A 22,104-nucleotide genomic window follows, 5' to 3' on the forward strand; every position below is an offset into this window, starting at 1 on the left:
TTCTTGGGATCATTCTAACAAGACTCTTTAATATAAAAAGAAACTTTGTTACATTTCAAGACGGACACTATTCCTTCTTGTGCAAGGAATGTAAAGAAAGTTTACATGTTAATGTATAACATTTTGTTTCTTTCGGTTCTTCAAATTAAAATTTAAACATTATACATACCCTCAGTAACAGAAATATGTATTTCATTTCCTTAGTCATTTGGAATAACATTGAATATCCTACAAACATAAGCTTGCCGAACCTCAACCAAAATCATCATTTCATTTCAATCTTTGCACCCATTAACGTAAAATGTTGATTGCTTGATTGTATGTTGTTAAACGTCTCATTCGAGAGTTTTTCACTCAGATGGAGACGTCACCGTATTCCGGGTGTAAGGCTTCAAATTTAGACCTATACTCGGCACTCAGTGAGAAGTGTGGGTCCTTTAATTATCCTGCCAATGCTTACCGTGACACGGGACCTCGGCTTTTAAGGTCTCATCCGAAAGACCCTTGACTTTCACTTCTCATGCCGGGTGATTGGTGAAGAAACAGTCACTACCTACATGTTTGTTTACGTCTTAGGTTTGACGCCGCGCGGCGAACGAGAATTGAATCCTGGCCTCCAGATCATGGAGCGAGCGCCCTTCCACTTGGCTACCGTGACCGGTCATAATTCATTTAAAGTTGAGAATAAAAGCTATTAATACTGTATTGTGGGTTATATTTGCCTTCTGTTATTTTCGCCCTTTCAAAATTGCAAACAATTTTGTCCTGACTTAAATTTGCCCGGACACATTTGTGCTTAAGAGATAATGCTGTCTTCTTTAAATTGTCCCTTTTTATATTTACCCACTTCCAACGAGGGTGAAAAGGGCAAAATAAAACTTGGGCAATATTTCCCTGGATACAGTGTTTCACATAGGATACTTAATCAAATATAAACAAAACATATATGGCACCGTACAGTGTAAAAATCTGTCACTACGTATAAGTTCAGGTAGATTAAAGATATACGTAAATATTTTTAAGCAAATATGAACAAATCTTGACATAAAGAAATACGTTTAGTAATCAAATCAATTTATTTCTTATTCCTCAAGTCAGAACTGTAATTCGTGAACTCAAGTTCAAAAATGTAATTTCTACTAAAATGACCTTAAATTCATAGTCAAATAAAAATCGATTATCAATGATTTAAATTATATGCTTTTCTTTGCTTTGAGTATGTAAGAAAAAAATATTTAACCAAAGCAGTTCTCTGTTGAATGTAAAAAAAAAAATATTCTTATTTCTTTATTCCAATATCTGGAAAAAAAATCGTATAATTTTATCCGACATAAATCAAGCCTTGTGATTTAAATGAATGTTCAAAGGAGATTTCCTACGTATATATGTCGAAATTTTTTAAATTTGCATTTTAAACCTAACAATTATTATTTGCAACTTTAACCTTAACCTCCTAAGTTGGCCTAAATAGCATTTTCTCCGTTAAAGCACCGAATTTTTGTATGAAGTTTGGCCTAGAAGTCCTTCAGGGCAGGCCTATCCCTAAGTAGAATTATGATATTTTGATAGTTTATGATGTAAGGAATAATTTTAGATAGGATATTTTCTTTCCCTTTTCTTGTTTTCCTGCCGACATAAGAAGAAGAAATCTGTTCACACAAGTTCCATAATAGTGTATTCATGTAATACACACGAGTACTGACTTAACTAGCGAATGAATATCTATCTACTATTCTATACCAATTACTATTAAGTGGGGAGTGCCTATAGTAACACATAACATGAATATGACATTACTTAAACAGTATAATTCAGGATACAATGAGGAGAGAGAGAGTTACTTAATGTTTCAAAATAAATCTATTCATTTTTTTTTACCTATGAAATTCAATCGGTAAGAAGTATTATTATATAGTATATAAAACCAGAGTAAAACATCAAATGTTACATATTTACGATATGATTATGCTATACCTTCTTCATTTGTTAAAAAAAATACAAAAGCAACAACAAAACAAATACATTGAAATATGGAGATAACGAACGGTATTCAAGCTCATAAGTCCATAGAAAAAATACAAATCAGGAGCAGAGCAAACACGGACCTCCAAAAACATCAGAGTTGGAATCAGATGCCATAGGGGAGTTAGCATTCCCTGTCGACCGGTCACACCCTCCGTGTGCTCCTTGTCATCATCGGTTGAGCGGGAAAATCCATAGAAATTTCAGTGTGTAAATAATGGCCTAACAATTAGTATGAAAAACGTCAGTCAGCATTTGACATAATGATAGATTGTATTTGTTGATAAAATCATTATATCGACCATAAAACTTGCGAAATGATGACTTCAAAGAGGCTGTTGATATCCTTGTTTCATCAACTTGCTGGTTAATAGTTTGCCTCGTTTTAAAAATTGATCGTAGTGTATGCTCTTGAGTATCGAATCAACTGGGAGACATAAACCCTATATGCAAGTAATAAGGGTATATTGCTACATACGTAAGGGATGTTGACAGTTGAAAAATTGAAGTCATTACGTTTATCATAAAGCTTGGTTGTTAGTTTACCACTAAAGTCTTTCTAGTATAATGTCCAAATATGAAACAGATTTGTCAGACTCTGAGGTATCTTTAATTTCAAGCTCACTGGGATATATCGAGTAGACATATGAATGAAAGTAACTTTTGTTAATTGATAATACGTCGTCGATATATCTAATTCTCGAGTTGAAGGCCACGGCGAGCGTTTTCTTCAACCCATGTAGAAGTTTTTGAATACATTCTGCTTCAAATGCATACAAAAATAGATCTCCTGATAACGGGGCGCAATTGGTACCCGTGGAATTTCCTACAAATTGTTGGAAGACCTTACCCCCCCCCCCCCCCAAAAAAAAAAAAAAACAAAAAAACAAAAAACAAAACAAAACAAAACAAAACATAAAGTTGATATTGTCAACCTGAAGTTCAAACATCTTTTTGATATCAACTTCAGAGTACTTGTGTATACAATCAGAATGTTTTTTAACAAAATAATTTTGCAATCGACCAATGAAGAGGTAAGTATATTTACGAGTTCCATTTTTATTGAAAAAGCAGCTGTCTATGATGTCAAAGAGCCTGGACTTTAACTTATCGTGGGGACTGGTTGTATCATGTGTTAAAAAGTCGTACGTTTTGATGTTACTGATTTTGTTAACATTTTGTGATTTCAAATTTTTCTAAAAGTTCCTTGGAGTTTTTACGTATCCACATCTGATTTACACGACTTCTCGAATATACTGTTGTACAGTACTCCTGACGTTTCTCCATCACTGCTGTAAATATTTTAGCGAGGAGTAAAGAAAGAGGCTTGGTACTGCTATGTATCTTTGTAAGGATTTTTATCGAGTTTTGGAACCCAGTGCGGGTATAGTAATTCATATTTATTTTGATTGATGGGAATATCAAAGATATTTAATACTGAAATACGGTTTTGAAGAATTTCCTCCTTAGCAAGGGGTATATTGGTATAAGTTGGATTACCACTCGCAGAATTAAATCCTACGGGGGGGGGGGGGGGGGGGGGTTGTTTTCTATAAAATGAGAACTGTCTGTCATTTATAAGGAATACATATCTAATCTTTACAAAATCGTAGGTAATTATTGAATTGTATCATGAATCATGTTCAGAAGAAATTTTTTTCCACAAAGGAATCACATATAAATTTAATTAGTGGACCATGTAATGCAAAGAAAATATTTTAATTGCAGATATTAGAGGGAGAAATAAATGTTTTGCGTTCTTGTTGGTTCAGCATTTATTCTTGGTTTGTGTTATAATCAAGATGATTTTTTTTTAAATAATCACAATGATACAGTCGTTGCATGCATTTCATTTAAGATTAAAAAGCAAGTTTCGTGGAATACAGTACAAAAGGACAGAGCACTTTGGATATATAAACATTGTTGTGGAATAGAATAATAAATCCAACGAAAATGCGACGTCAATATTTATTGGAGATATGACTTTAATTTTTCTAATTTTATTTCTTTACGATCATCCCGATATGAGGGAAGGTGGAAGTAATTTTAAATGTACAAAAATTTATTAAATGTTATATCTTTGTATGACTTTAATCAACTGCAAGAACATTGGAAATTGTTTCATTCAAAATTTAAAGTCATATCTCAAATCGCTAATTGATAAAAATCGAGAGAAATAGACGTGAATCTATCTGGGAGAAAACTCGCAAAGACTTGCATACTTAGAAAATGCCAGCTCTATGGTCAATAATTTTTTTCTTAGCATTTGCAAATCTATTTGTCAATAAGTATATATTTTATACATTTTAGTAATGGTAAATATATGTATCCTTGCTTGTATCGAATGATACGAGTTTAGTATATTACCAAATGGTGTGTTGTCACGCAATATGTATTATATAAAAAGGGACAATAAAAAGAACATTGGTATCTGCTACAAGTGTTCAGACTAAAAACCTCAGAGTTCCTGAAAACAGGTAAGAATATGTATTTCTATTAAAATAAAAGAAATCAATTATTTTGTGAATACAAATAGTTTAAATATCCTTGTTCTAAAATTACGTGAAAAAATTGCATCTAAATTTGGTAAATGTCTTTAAAACATCATCGAAATCAGGCATGGGGAAAATAGTAGAATGTTGAATTTAACAGAGAAATATATTGGTTTTTAAATCTTCGAATAACCTTAGAAATATTGTTTTCAAAAATGCCTTATCAAACTATATAAACTCAAAAATATTTTTTTTTTCAGATTACAGTTCGTCATATCTTTGATATGATTTTTCTGAAGGTTTATCTTTTTTTTTTTATCTTTTTAATCAAAATGGCTTCTCTATAATAACCCCAACAACCAACAAAAGCGATTGTGTAAACAACTATAATTTAATGTTTTTAACAATTGAGTTTACTATAGTACTTAGCACTTTTTAACTTTTTCTGAATATGAGATTTTACTTCAAAACTTTTTTTGGATTTAAAGCATTCGTAACTCTCAAATTCTGTTTCAAGAATGGTAATTCTGGACATTTATTTTAAAAATAAACAAAATCATCCCTATGTATATAAGGAAATCTTATTTAAGAATAAAGAAAATGAGAAGCAAAGTCACTTGAATTTTATTATAAAAATACTTTAGTTTACAATAAAAACATGGATTTAGTACATGTATTATGATAGTTAATCATGGTTAACAACAGTAAATAAAAGTTAAATATGGTATTAATATTGAGGATATGCAAATCAAATGACGTTATTTCTTTAAAGAGAATAAATTTAAGGTGTAAAACCTTCTGCTCTAAATTTTACCATGATTTTGTTTTATTTCCACCATCGATTTTCATCAATAATATTGGATTAAAATGGAAAATAGTTTGAAGTATGAAGCATTGCTTACTTTTTAACAGTGATTTTTTATCTAGTCATGATAAGAAGAAAATGTTAGACAGTAAATAGAAAAAGCAGTTATTTATTTTCTCGACATAAATTGAAAAAATGAGTTATATATATAAAAAAAATAATATTTAGTGCCATACATACTACACTCATATTAGAAAACAATGAAGCATTTCTTTATAAATCAGAATATTACATTGATTTCAGTGATTGTACACTAATGGAGAATGCATCAATCTACAAGAGTGTTCTTTCTTTAAAATAGATTTAAAGGGAAAAAATTACCAATAATGAGAATTCTACATTTGGTACATGATAAGTTACTATTACAGATTTTTTTAAATAAAGATTTTATGATAGAAATATCCCACTTTTAACAGTTTAAATGAACTGAGTGTAAATGTTTTAGGTCAAATAATATCAGTAACAAGCACAAATATTGGCGAAAGAGAATAGAAGTCAATATATGTAACATTAATCATATTTAAATGAATTGACTATATAATGGTCCCCATTATAAAAACTCTTGTAAGACATATCACTGGACTGCTTGAAATTATTTCCTTTGGAAGTTAATGTCTAATTGAGGGTTGTTTCATCCTTAGAGGGTTTTTAGTAATTTTTTCTGTAAAGAAATAATAAAGGGATATTTAAACCTTGATTTTCATTGCTTATCATATTTTTATAGCATGCTTTCCTTCGTGTTTATTGTGGGATTAGGCGCAATTTTTGGCACCATAAGTCCTGAGAAACTTTCACCCCGGCCCAGCCTTAAATCCTTCAGAGACGACTATGACAGTGTTTCTAAGACATGCATGGCTTTGGGTTATGTAAAAGACAACTGTAAAAATAACCGGGACAAAGGTAAGGCACAAAGAGATATATCTTAAAACATTGCTGTGACGTCATGCCTTTGTTCTTGCAGTCTAAAAATTTACCTGTAGCCGTCCGATAATAATAATTAACAGCCCAATAATATATTATTGGACGGCAGTGATAACAAAATCGGACAGTAGATAAAAAACAACTAGAGTGAAATCAAGGTTTAATTTGTCCGGAAACCAAAAAAAAGTTAGGGAGAAAAAATTCCGGGAAAACGAACACGAGGAAATTAAGTTGTTCAAAATAGCTAATCCAAGAAGAAACTGGAGTTTTAACCTTCCTCAAAAGTAACACTTTATTTAGAAAAGCATTTTTGATACAGCACTGTGAATAAGCCAATTTAAATCCATTTCTGATAAAGAACCAGTCTGCGAATCTCTTCATATAACGAAGTTTGTTCGCCAATGACCGCACTATTAAAACCCAAAATTTTCATTATATCATCCAATCAAAATTTTAGATAAAAATCCGCAATTTTACTTTAAATGCATTTTGAAGATATCGTCCAACAATGTATCTGTATCAATGTCAAACGAACTTAATAAAAACAAAATATTCCGAATCATAAAAAATCCTTCATCAACTGACCGCTGTCCATAGTTCCTGCTAAGCCAAACGACTGCCATTGAATGAATGAATGAATGAAGCAAAGAGTTCACTCGCTGATTTTAATGTCTAGAGAAAAAAAATCTCTTCTTTTGTCTACTTATTAGATGGTTTCAGGTAGAAAACTATTGATGCCTGAACTCCTATTGTGTAATTATCGGACTCCTCCAGGTAACTTTTGGACATTTAAATAGCAATGTTTTAAGTAAGATATATGCCTCATACAATTCTATATGTAAAATTATCAGACTGTTTTCGGCCCTAACGGGCCTCAAACAGTCTGATAATTTTACATATAGAACAGTATTCGGCATTTATCCATTACTTATCTTTGATAATAAATGCCTTTTACATACACATTTACAAGTTATTAAAATAATAGTATTAGAGTTTTCAAATGTTCCTTTGTAGGGAACATGATAATAGCATTCGAAGCTACTGGCAAAGAAGATACTAAGACAGTCAGTCAAGGAAACACTGTGATATTTGGAAAAGTTGATCTTAATATAGGAGGAGGATATAACGCCGAAAAGGGGATTTTTACAGCACCAAAATCAGGAGTGTACATCTTTGATTGGACAATATCTTCGTCTTCCAACAAAAACGCTCATACATCTTTACTTTTGAACGGTAAAAGAAGAGTATACAACCTTTGTCATAATAACAGTCATGGTGTCCATATGTCTTGCAGTGAAACGGCTATTATAAGAATGACAGCAGGAGATAAAGCTTGGTTAGATAGCTATTACGGAACAGCATCTATTTACGCCATACGTTCTTCTTTTTCTGGTTTCAGGTTGTAAACGTTATAAGAGAAAAATGAATAAAAAAGGTAATTCAGTTATGTATTGTTTTGTTGTAAATCTAATTAACATGGTATGGATAGGATGAATAACGTTTTTTTACTATGAGACTAAGATATCAAATAAATTTTATAAATATAGGTAAATATCAATATTTCCAGAGATCCAGAAAATCTGCATTTAGATTTTTTTAAAAGACTTTCTCTAAGTAGTTATACAACTTTTACTTCATTCAAAAGAAAAATGCATGGGGAGGTGTGTGTGGGGGGGGGGGGATTCTCGATGATTGCGCTTTATATAGTAACTGGAGATATTTAACACACATATCTTGACAGTAAATACTTTCAGTCATTAAGCAAACATATCTTAATACTAGATAAAAAGTTTTTTCGTTATATCAGGACGTCTACGCCGGAAACATTAATAGTTATCATTTGGTACATGTAACAACGAAAACATTGCTGAAATGCTATTTATAAAGTCCAACAATTTCGGTGCACCAACTACGGATATTTAATACCTTTTACTATTTTTTTTTTTTTTAAATATTTTGTCAAAACAATAAAAAAAATTAGTTTATGAAATATTTATAAAGATCTCGTTTTTCTTGGACAACCTTCGTACATCAAATGAAGAATAAATATTTCCAAGAAGTAAAAAATAGTAAAGAAAAGTAAAAAAGTAAAAAAAAAAAAAACAAAGCTCAAAATTTCCTCAAAATAAAAATGGAAAATAATCATAGAAACTAATCATTATGTCATGAAAATCTTCAAATTATTTCGAGTATGACAACCTGTTGAGATCATCAAAGTCTCATAATACGGAATCCAAATCCCCTATAAGCAATTTGACACAATATGAAAAAATTAATCAAGAGACGACCGTGATTGCAAAATAAAAATACCATTTACAATCAAAATTTAAAAAAAAAACAAAAAAAACCATGCTTTGCATTTATAGAGTTTATTCGAAGGGCTATCAAAATTTTCGTGGATTGATGCTTTATAATTAAAACCTTTTGTTTTGCTAACAAAAATTATAGGGGACATAAAACAAAATATGTTTAAGAAGTGCTGAAATTTTTAGCTTAATAAGTTGATAATTTGTCAATTTCCCATTGAATTCAAAAGAAATTATAAATGATCACTCGACGCTCTCGCCGTTCAGCTTAATGACTTTCGACAACGTCATACTCTTTATTCAGGGATTGCGTCATCCAATCTCAAAATGAGTCATATAAATTCAAATAATAAAATGATAAATGTACATGCATTTTTTAAAATCAATTCTGCAAGAAGTAGATAGGTATGTCAAATCGAAATGATTTTATTTTAATTTTAATTTAATATTATTTGTTACAGTCCTGAAAAAAATCAAAATAGCATCTACTGAAATACTTATATCAATGTAGTTTATAGACATAACAAGCGGAATAAGTACACTAAATGACAGTTTCATCGGCATTCCTAATCAAACTGAATTACATGTACATGCATTTACAATGTATGTGTACTTACGCACAAACTTTATTTACACAGAGAAAATGACACAAAACTCAGTATAGAATTTATACTTATTTATTGTGGCGAGTATTGGCCGTGGCACAAGAAAACACAAACATTGTGGGATGCCATTTCAACTGGGCAATCCCATCAAATTCAAACTTATGTGTGTTTCAAAGTCTAACCGTTCCGGGTTTACCGCGGAGGGTCAGCACACATACAAACTGTTCAAAATCAACATACAAACTGTTCAAAATCAAAGTCATATCTCAAACTTCAAATATCAAGCACATCAACTTCATATATCAAATCTTGTACATAATATATCAAATATCTCAAACTTCATAGATCAAACATCTCAAACTTCAAATATCAAACTTTTTCACATTTCAAACTTGTACTATATATTACAGCTAAAGTATATGTCACTGTCACCAAGAGTAAGCATATTAGCTTAGTTTACACTAGCATTAGCATATCAACAAGGTGACAGTTCAGTACAAGTTTCACACAAATATTCACATGATTCAGTTATCAGACGCCACATGGCTGCAAGCTGGCACAGATTGCAGTCACCCAACATATTTGGGGAAGGAAAACAAGTCAACTGTTCCACGACCAATACTGCCCAAGACCCCCCTCCCCGGTGGTAACTTACACACATCTTGATGTATGGATGTGTTAATCCTTCAGCAGACTTGGAATAAATTTTGAATTTCCCTCTATTAAGAAGGGTGTTATAACGCATTAAGTAATCCAAACATGCCAATGAAATATGTGGAGCAGAGCAAACATTTGCACAGACCTCTAAAACATCAGAGGTGGGATCAGGTGCCATGGAGAAGTGAGCATCCTCTGCCGACCGGTCACACCCGCCGTCTGCTTCTTGTCATGACCGGGGAATAACGGAAAAATCCGTCGATAATTCAGTGTGTAAATAATGGTCTAACAACTAACAGGAAATATGAAAAAACATCTATCAGCATTTGACTTAGTGATAGATTTTATTTGCTGACAAGGTCATTTTATCGACCATAAAACTTATGAAATGACTTTAAACGAGACTTTATATTGTGATATGATATCATATATGTACATATAATGTGATGTATCTCACCTATTCCCTCAATGCCTAATAAAGCTTTGATCTTGGAGAAAGAAACTTTCCTACTTTCCTACCTTACAAATGTATATGCAACATTGCAAATCATTTACATAAAGTTTACCATTGCTTGTAAATTTGGTTTTGAATTGTCCATTAGCCAAGACAAGTTTTGTACATATGGTTGTCATTAATCAAAAAAAATATCTGGAGATTTTTATAACCAAATAGGGGGTTTCATTCATTATCATTACATATAGCATAATTCTCAATCCATGAAAATTGCTAGAAAAGCCAATTCATATGCTGCTATTTGAAAAACCAAGTTTCATGTCACCGAAGGTGACACATTCACTTAATTAGCAAATTTAAGCAGAGCTATTTGAAATCCTTAATCACATTTCAAAAACTCCAGTTTCAAGGTTAAATCTTTTATTAATATTCATACCTAAATATGTAGTTTCTTGGGAGATTCACAACCCAAATGTGGATTACACAATTATAAGAATATATCACACTACTTACTGATGGTTACCAATAGTTGTAGAAGTCAATTATCATAATATTGATATTTTGAAAACATGCTGGTCTTACTGATATTCCTAGAAAAAGATACATTACCTGATACATGTAACAAGTTTATTCAAATTTATACTTGCCAAGAACCAGTTTAGCTGCAATGAAGATATCTGGCTTTTTGACGGTGCCAGTTTGAACCTGTGATTTTTAGGCTGCAATTTTATTACAGATGCTTGCAATACTAGTATACTCAACTAATCATATTTGACATGTACTTGATCCAAAAAGGAAATTATATTTTTCTGGTGTTCTGATTAAAAACAAAACCAACTCATTAAAACTGTGAACCAAATGCACATCCTGAAGTCTTAGAATCAGCATTATATACATGTACAAAATTACAAAATATAAGCACCCTGCTAGGAGTTTTCAGGTCCCAACACCTTAAAATGTAAGCCCAATGCCTGAAGTCAAACAATCACCATTACTTGTATAAAATTACAAAATATAAGCATCCTTCTAGGACTCTTCTGAGAAATAATTGCGACATTATTAAGAATTTGAGGTACATGTACCTGACAAAGTCTTTCTTTGGCTCACTTCTGATGTCCAAAGACAACTAAATATAGTTAAAATAAGACCATATATTCATTTTGCAACATACAATCTGATGAATGTTCTATAAGTTTTAATTGCTTTACAGAAGTAATTGTAATTTTAACTTTGGTATTTGGAACACTGATATATTAAATAACATGGTCACTTCAGATTGACACCTACTCCTCAAGCACTCTACCTTTGACATCTCAAATATCTGACATCTCTATTGAAAGTTATTTCTTGTCCCATAAGTTCAAGACAATGAGGTTTGACTATATTTACTTTTTTGATTCAATGATTGATCATTTAGATATACATATATTCATTAATAAGTGATCACAAAACATTCTTGTACAAGATGTTGCAATTTCCAACTTTTCATTTGCACTCTACAGGATCATAACAAAGATATCCTAATTCCAGTAATAGAAAATGGATGTTTATATAAAAATATTTTTAAAAAGTACAAAGCAAAATTAGATGTATTTTTTGCAAGAATTTGTTATGCGTCTTTACCTTTGAAAGGTCCAGCAGAAAGGAATGTGAAGAACAAACCCGACCCTTTATATAGACAACACTTGCTGTGTCATCCAAGCCCGACTCTTAAAAGCCAACGTACTAGTATATAGGTCCCTGCAAATATATTTTTCTCGTAAAATAAAGGCATCTATTTTGTATACACAAATAGATGCTATTAAAGTACTATTAACTTTTTACTGTTATTTTCAATTAATACTGATCAGTATTGTGACATTAATGTCAAGCATACCAAACATTTTACACCATTTTAAGAATTTCGGACAAGGAATAATTGAAGTAAAATCTGTTTAGAGAAACTTGACTTCTTCCCACTTCTCTTCATTAAAATTAATCCTCTCTTTATGGTAAACATGTCTACATTTCACAAAAAAGTCGAACCGCTTGAGTCCCGTAGGACCCAACACTTGGAAGTAGTGTTTGTGAGTTAGCTTCAATTTGTAAGTCCCATCATTGGTAATTTTAAGGTATAGGCATTTCCGGAAAGAATCTTTGTCCAGACATTTGATCTGCAGAAGTCCATGCTATGGTGTAGAATTGGAATCAAAAATCTTTCTGTCTAGAGATGCTCCAAGGTAAGGAGAACTTGGCTTTATTACACAATCACACAACATTGTTTTCAGTTATATCTTTATACAATTCAGCTCTTTAGAAGGCATTCTGCCAGTTTTTAATGATTTCCTCTCCTGGCGCAAATGTCTTTAAACGTGGTAGAGATGATCCTGTGGTGGCGAAATTTTTGCCATAATTTAGTTGCACTCTGTGAGCGAGTCTGCTCTTCTAAATTTAGTGCATGAGTTCGATCAGTGTGTATGTCCATGAAAACATCATACTCCGATTCAACACTATATTATAATTATCCGGTTGCTCTGGTAGTAATAATTCTGTGAAAATTTGCTGTTCGTTATTATTAGCAATATTACCAGTAATAATAAGTGGTCTTTGTTGGTAAGAAAGTACAGATCTTTGAGTACTGGACCAAACATGGAAGGCGACTCCTTGACATCTGAATGGAATAAAGTGCGTAAAATCTGTGCATCACTTTTACATCGCTGAGAGTTGCTCGAGCGGTGTGCTTGTGAACTGTCCATTTGGGATCGTATGAATTGGACAGTAATTAAAGGTTTGGTAAGACTCCCTCGGTTACTTGCCATTCCTTATTTGGTTTTTTTTAAGGATTCACCTGTGAAATTATTAAAGAAGAATATCAGATTTACCAAAATATAATATTGAACTACTATACATTCGTGTAAATCAGTTTCTTGGAGAAACATTATAACCCTCTGAAAAATGACACCCAGCTCTGCAGCGTGATTGAATGTATCAATCAGCATTGTTTGACAACAAGTGACATTAGAAAAAATGTTGACAGTGTAGAATTTATACATGCACAGTTCACTTCTATATGTATTTGTACAATACATTCAGTATGATATAATAAATATTGCAGGTAGCTGAAGGTAAAATTGAAAATATTCACCCCAAGAAAACCATTCAATTGTCAACCAAGCCAGGCACTGTTACAAGGCAAAATGAAATAGCAACGCAAAATGTAATAAACTGGGATTATAACACTTTGCGTTATTACATTTTGAGTCGAGATCAACGCAGAATGTAATAACGCAAAATGTAATAACACTACTTTTGGATTATTACATTTTGCGTTACTTAATTTTTGCGTCGAAGACAACGCAAAATGTAATAAAACAAAATATAATTTTTTTGTATTTTGTTCAACGCGAAACATCACAAAATTGATTTAAACATATAGCAATGGGGAAGCTCGCTTTACTAAATAGACAGACAAACCTATGACTATGAGACAAACGTTGCGGCTATTACGGACATAACTAAATCTAATTGTATATTTTTTTTTACTCTGTTCCTAACATTTTTATTTAATACTTATAAAACATTAACTTAACTTTGATTGGCATGTCTATTTATAAACCAGTCTAAATTTCATGCATCCTATCAAAAAGAAAAAAAAAACAAACTGTACGTTACGCTGATCAAGGAAATAGCACACACACACGCACGTTTGTAATTTGCAACACCTATGATTTGAATACCAACTGATTTTAAATCAATATATGATGAAATCAGATCTAATGTAAGAATAAGCATATGTTTATTTTTCCTTTTGTTCTATTTTCTTTCCGTTTTTTCTTCATCTAATACTTAATTGAAAATTATTCTCAACCTGACTGACCAAAAAGAGTGTTAATACAATTCGCGTTGTTGTATTTTGCTTAATCTCGACGCAAAATGTAACAACGCAAAATATTTTAATCCGAAAATTGTGTTATAACATTTTGTATTATTAAATTTTGCGTTGATCTCGACGCAAAATGTAATGACGCAAAATGCAATAATCCCAGTTTATTACATTTTGTGTTGATCCCAGAATCATCTGAATAATAATCATTAAGTTACACTCAAAAGTACTTAAGAAAATGATTTATTGACGTATGTAACAAAACTTTTGTCAACAATAGTTTTTAATCAAAATCTTGCAATTGCTAACGAATGGTAAAATCATACAGAGAAAGATTTAATTAAATTTTAGTATCTGGTATATTGTTATACAATTAGGACTGTTGTAGTTGTTGCAAAATGTTGTCGGAGATACAGACAAATGAGCTATATTGTATTGTTTTTTGTCATGCCTAGTCTGCTTTTATCTTATACGAACTTTCGGTAGACCTCATAAAATCGTAATTGGTACATATTCCATGAGGGAAATTTGATGCTTAGTTAAGCATAAAAATCACTTGAAATGTTGATTGTGGCACTCTCCTCCGAGTCGCGCTCATGCCATGTGCGTCACTCAGACATGGCATTTGATGCATAGTGTCCACATTCAAAAATATCAAAGCCCTGATTTTGAACGACTATTGATACTTATATTAGGAAATCAAAGACAAACAATTTAGGTAAAGTTTTTAACAAACCGAATTATAGCATTTAAAAACAAAAGAAATCCTACTTTTCTTATCAGTCATATTTTAAAGTGAATTTGATGAAATTTTATGAACTCTCCATTTCCTTGATATTTTTCCCTATCATACTTTTGTTTTACAAATAAATAATTGAATTATTCCACGCAATTATGTTACTCATATTTGAAAGTTAAAAAAAAAGCAAAACATAAAATGATTGACTGTTGTACTTACACTAGTACTGTTTTAAAGTTTTCCTGTACAAAGTTGCTATATGCCAATGAAAACAGTTTTTGATTTTTAAAAAAAGCCCATTTCATATTCTAAAGAATTTTTAAAAACAATAATATTCAATGTGAATGAATTATAAAAAACAGAATTTCCAGGCATGGAAATTTAATATTCGGAGCAATGTCAATTTCATTGGTAACTTTTGCAAAGACACTTCTCTCAGTCAAGATCCACGTGTTGATTTTGACACAAAACAACTCTCTTCTGATATAATGTATACCTGCTTACACTCCAGCAAATACCATACTGTATAAACTTACCCCTTAGAATTCTTACTTCTTCCATATTGTCTCTGAGTTGCTGCTAGCATCCAAATTGCCGATCTTGCATTCACGAATTTTCGAATTGTCTATCACTAATATTTTTTTTTAGCAAAAATACGATTAGAGTCATGAATAAACAGAGCATAAGTTATAGTAGGTAAGAATGTTATTTTATTTGATACATATTTAACATAAGTATCTCATAGCTTTTTATGTTTTGTAATCTTCGGTTTAAAGTATAGAACAAGCATTGTGACCATAAAATAAATACAGCACGTCAATTTGCGAAATAACAACAACTTTCCGATTATATATATTTTCTTTCTGGATTTTAAATTGTCTTTACAAATTGCCCAAAAATAAATAAATACGGAAATATAATATAGATTTACCAATTATACCTCACTCAACATGCCATTTACGAATCTACTTTACTTGTTAAAAAAAATTATTTTCTCACAATACCTCTGACGTTGGTGATAAAAAGACTAAAGTTTCTCGTTGGTAATCTTTGTGTAGTCTTCGTAGACCTTGTCTTCATATATTCTATTGGAATTCCCATGAGAAAGAACTGTGCTCCTTTGTTACCCGACCTGTTTTTTTATGTTCGTACAAAGACAGATCATTCTAAAACTTCTACGTTTGAAGAGGAAAACTTGATACGGTCTTTAATTTGACATTTTGATAGATAAACGACGCTTTATCAATTAACTTTTATTCATATGTCCACTCGAAATATCCCAGTGAACTTAACCTCAACACAACAGAGTCTGCCACATCTGTTTCATATCTTGATCTTTTACTGACTATAGACGAAAAAGGTGAACTAATAACTAAACTGTTTGACAAACGAGATGTCTTCAACTTTTCCACCGTCAACATACCTTATTTATGTAGTAATATTCAAACGTCATGTCACCTGCATATGGTGTTGATTCGATATCACAGAGCATACTTTGACTACGATCAATGTTTAAGCCTAAGCAAACTACTGGCAAATAAGTTGATATTACAAGGATTACAACATTTTGTTTAACGTCAACGTTTCACAAATTCTACGGTTATTACATGTATAATGACCTTGTTTGTAAATACAATTTATGTTTTGTCTGACATGTTTGATACTATTTGTTAAGTCATTGCTTTTATACTATATTTGACTACGGAGTACCACGTTTACTTGATCAATACATAGGGTTCATGGCGTATGTGACCGGTCAGCAGGGTATGCTTACTCATCCTAGGCACCTGATTCCACCTCTGATGTTTCAAGGGGTCTGTATATTTGTCCTGTTCATGTTTCGCTTTGTTTACTGGATTTAATAGATTCATCACTGTTCGCTATCTTCACATTTTACATCCTTAAACAACTGTTTATAGAAAATGTCAAGAGTTACATACAGGTCATTTAATTATTAGGACTCGTCAATAACAGGGAAAACTCTTATTAGGTTGAAAGGCCAGGGAAGTTGTAAAAGGATGCAAATACTAGTTGTGGTGTTTACTTACAAATGCAGGATCAACTTAATTGATAATTGGCACTGAGAGCTTCCTCATTATGGAAAATAAAATAAAATCTCACAACCTTGGTAAAAATATGAGATGTTATGAAGTACAAGATTCTGAAAGAATTTAGTGTGACAAAATACAGCACACTTTAGCATTAATTACGAATTTGGTATAAACATGTCCATTTTTTTTTTTTTTTTTTTTTTTTTTTTTTTTTTTTTTTTTTTTTTTTGCCACAGGCAAAATCCAGCACGTATATAATCAGCTTTGTAATAAAATAGCATTTCTATTTTTTTTAATTAGCTCTGCTATTGCAGATAGCACTAAAATTTGGTAGGATAGTTAATGCATAGATATCGTTAATGATTAAAAGCTTTTAAAGAGTTTATGTAAGAGCATTTCTTGTCTCTTTGTCTGTATAGCTGTTTATCTGTCTGTCTGACTGACTCTGCTCTCAATTTGTTTTGATTCGTTAGATTTTGAGCTTGATTACATTACATTCACATTTCATTCTATAGAAAATGTGAACGTATTTTGAACAATAAATTATGTCTAATCAGTTTGGAATAGATTTTATAACCCTTGTAGTGTATAGTATCTCAACGAGTATGTCAAGAAGACTTTGAAAAGTATTGAATATGCCTTACATGTGTAAGTTTTAATAACCCTCATTTATAAACATGAACAAACTAAAGAACCACACTATTTTATAAATATATTATAAGCATTGCATGAATATTTATAGACAATTTCCTTTTAGAGTGAAAAGTATGATTAAATGAATTGCTAATAAAGATTAAAATCCTTACTTTTTTACACTCGTCACATTTACAATTTACACTTCCATGAACTCACATGAATTTTTGCATTGTTTCCCATGATAGCTAACTCTGCAGCTAAAACACTCTCCTGTAAGCTTATCACATGTTCCATGTTTACATCTTGGTGAGCATTGATGTTCACACCAAACCCCAAAATGTGATCCGTCACAAGATCTACAGCTGCTCAATGGGGTACACTTCGTACAAGGAATACCAAGATTGTTAGATTCACATACTACAGGTCAAAGTACATAACATCACAGGAGGGATTTCGATTGATTTAAAACATATAAGATACTTTTATAAATGGTTACCTTTGAGTTTAAACGAAATGTTTATTTTTCACATAAGTTTTATTTTTGTCAATATTCATATTTTGCATTGAAAATATGATACCTTTAAGTTTAAAAACACAAAGTTCCAAACTTCCATAACTTGTCTTATTAACAATGATCACATCTCCGTGTAAACCTGGTTTACAGGTGAGTCTAACACTAAATGCAGAAAATTTAAAACGCAGTTTAATATAACCACAAACTCGTCGACTGGAAGTATCTGAACCATTTTGCACGCCGATTGTGTAATTACCTGAAAGAGTTAATACCAAACAGTAAATACATTTATGAAAATTATTAAATAAAAAGTCTCAAATAAAAAGATAACCTTATTGCTTACCTCCTTTTAACCAAACATGGACGCCGGCAATAATCAGGGACTGATTGAATTGTATCCTCCAGTACTCTCCTACACCTTTATCTGTTATAGCACACGTTGTGTTGTCATCATCAATGGGGTTGTACGCTCCGTTAATAGGAAAGGCAACAGAGCTTTGTAAGACTTCATATCCAACAAATGAGCACACTTCTGAAATTCGTGAATTTTGGTATGAATCAGTTTTACGTTTAGTTAAATCTTTCTCTTAGAGAGACGACAATAGGCACTAACTATTTTACCAATTTTAATTAATACAATATTACATGTTCAAGTCTATGGAAATTCAGAATGTTATGACATATTTTGCTTTGATCAAAAATTTAATTATGTGACGATAGCAAAGGGGTTAACGATAATGTTTTGTTAGTGGTAAAAAAAAATTTAAAAAGAGGTACCTTTAGAATCAATTATGAGTAAGGATAAATTGTTTATGCATGCTGATATGTGCATTGTACATAAAGCTGTTTCTGACCATTATACACAGGATTCCAGGCAGTTTCCACTTACATTGATGCAGATGATTAAAATATTCAATATTTATTACTTTGAACGAAACGTTAATGTGTAACCCGGAAATATTGACTGATTATTTCTATTACGCTTTAAGTGTGACTAAAATCCCCCCTCCCCCCCCCCAAAAAAAAAAATCAGGGTCACTATGAAATACATTTTGAGTCATCGGTGCGGTGTACGAATAACAAAGACCAATTATAGTTTTTAATTCATTTAGAACATTATTCGTTTTGCCATATTTATTTTATAAATATTTATTTATTTTATACACATTATGTTCTTTCTCTGATAAATTTGCATGTTTTGAACCAAAAGACTACTTTCTTGTGTTCATAATTTTAGATTGGATTTTATTATTTTTATTTGCAACATCACTATTTCAAATCATGAACGTTACATTTATCACCCACGAGTGTTTAGATGTGCCGGGTCTTTATGTTTTATTTAACTGTTTAATTTTTTTTTAATGTCATTTCAAACGTTTAACAAGATGTGTCTGTAAAACGCAGCACATATGTTATGTTGAAACACATCTTAACCTTGTCCAAATAATTGAATCATAATCATGATTATCCGCCGATTATAACTACCTCTGCTCACATATCCTTTTAACAGAGTCCTTGGACATATGATAACTAAAAAAAATCAAATCCTGACGTTCATGATCTTATTTGCAGAGTCAGTATTAAGGCTCATGTTGCAGAGTAAGTCTCCATCTTGCATGCTTGAATAACTTATAAATTATTATTCAATTCAAGGTTGTGGTCAAAGGAAGAAAAAAAGAGATCTTATCGGACTTTACCATAAAAATGATTTTTTTTTTTTTTTTGGTGGGGGGGGGGGGTCAAGAATATTCTTTCTCTTTGGTAGTAACATGAAGTAATTTGAAAATTCCAGATGAGTAGCAACTAAATACTCCTTAGCTCTGAAATTTGAATCCAGCAATATGTATACATCAAGAATAGTGTGCTTTTGTCTGTGCAAGTCATATGCACGACTCATCCGAAGGAATGGCTAGAAGCGGTAGGAAAACTGTGAAATAGAGCTGATTCATTAACAAGTCTATACAGCTTGCGCAATTGCCAAATTTGTAAGCGATCATAATGATATAATTCTGAATATTGAGTAGTATTAAATATATAAAATCTTAATATTGATATTTTGTAAACATTATTACAATAGAAACAACTAATTTATTATCATAACAAACCAGTTTTCATTCTATTTTTTCTCCACATAATTTTTAGGTTTGGTTAGGGAAAATAGTTCATTCAAGCAATATTTTTTGACATATAAAAGTAATTCCAATTTCTAAATGAAGTTAATGAAGAATAATGCAAGAGAGTTTTGTAATTTTTCTCTGGATGATATAAGAAATTTACAATCATGTAATATTACAAATGTAGTTTGTATCTTGTGACGTATTCTAATCTGTTAATGTTAAACGGAAGGGTAAAATGTCAAAGCTAAACCTATTCACGGCTGCATCTAAAGTCGTATAAAAGTAAGAGTGTGCAGTATCACCTGTGCGAAGAGAAAATTCGGACTACTGCACATTCATTCAATATAATGTAGCGCTATGGTTCTTTATATCCTGATATTTACGAAAGATGATGAGAAAAATCGTTGACTGCGCTATAATATTTTCATTCCGTTTTCATTACTTCAAGAATGACAATATATACACATGTTTGACACGCAAGCAAAATATAATCGTCGTATACCAAGAAATAAAACAAAAAAAGGTTTTTTTTTAATATTTCCCGTTCTTTTGTGCCGGTTCACCCATATACTCAATCAAATTTTAACTATTCGAAGTCACAAGATATAATGACATCTTTTATTGCTCATCTAAACTCTTTAACATTTCTAATCTTCATACTGAGGTCTCCTTTTAATCTAAATAAAAAAGTGCACATTACAGATGTTACTTTTCTCCTTCACAACTTAAGGACATTCTTAGTTTGGATTTTCTTTACTGTTTTCCCGCCTTTCCTTGAACCACTTATTTAAATTTTGGACACAGCTTTCTTCCTCTCTTTGATTTAATATATTTAATCTTTATATTGACATTACACGAGTTTCACATGAAACTGTAATAATACAGTTGGTATACAATGAGCTCTCCGATGTAATTTTTCACTAATAAATTTCAAACATTATCAGAACAAAATACCGTAAAATTGGTTAAAAATGCTCAAAATGAAGTGATTTTTTAAACATACGATAAGAAGTCTGTGCGGTCATAACTCTCTACTTCTTTGAAAATATAAAATAAGGTTTATTGCCTTTTTCGCTTGTTTTCTTCACGTTATATGTACTTAGTAAACGTAATTTGTGGTTGCACCTGGTTTGTAAAACATGGTCATATAAATAGTTAGTATTTTGAACAATACTTAGCAAGATGAGTCAATAATTTGCAATTACTTGTATAAAGGCCTTACCAGAAATTGTGCAAAAACTGATATTTTTATTTCATCATATCGCCTTTATAATGCAAGTCCACGAAGATTTTTTTTTTAATTTTTGATCACCCCTCGTTTGTAGGAATCGAAAAATTAATGTTTGGAGGCACACTTAAAATGTTATCATATTTTTTCACTGTCCATTAAAATACAAGTATTCAATATCTAGTTTCCTGCACAGACCTCTAAGGAATTATAGACGTGGATTTCTTTCCTTGTCAAAATCGTCTAGATATCAGATTTGATATGTGATATTTATCTAAAATGAGTTCATATATGTCTCTATATAGCCCTGGATTTGTAAATAAAAGCCTTTATTATTTGTCAATATGTTAAAGAGAAAATCTGACTCCTTACTGATGCCCAATAAATAGTGCACAGCTTGAGTTAATTTAATCCATATATAGTAAATCAATAATTGATAAAGGATCATGGATTCAATTTTGTCATAAAAGTGATTCACTGTAGCAAAGAGTGCTTCTGTATCAGTAGCTGAAAATTAGAAGCAGAAGCTTGAAAGTTCACTCCTACTCGACTACCCATCCTAGCTATTAGAAGAACAAATATCAATTAATGTTTATTTTTTGTTTTGTTATATCTTTATATTACAAACTTAAATC

Source organism: Saccostrea echinata, unplaced genomic scaffold, assembly GCF_033153115.1.
Source record: "Saccostrea echinata isolate AGI-Se365-2 ecotype Australia unplaced genomic scaffold, CSIRO_AGI_Sech_v1 ptg000003l, whole genome shotgun sequence".
NCBI lineage: Eukaryota > Metazoa > Mollusca > Bivalvia > Ostreida > Ostreidae > Saccostrea > Saccostrea echinata.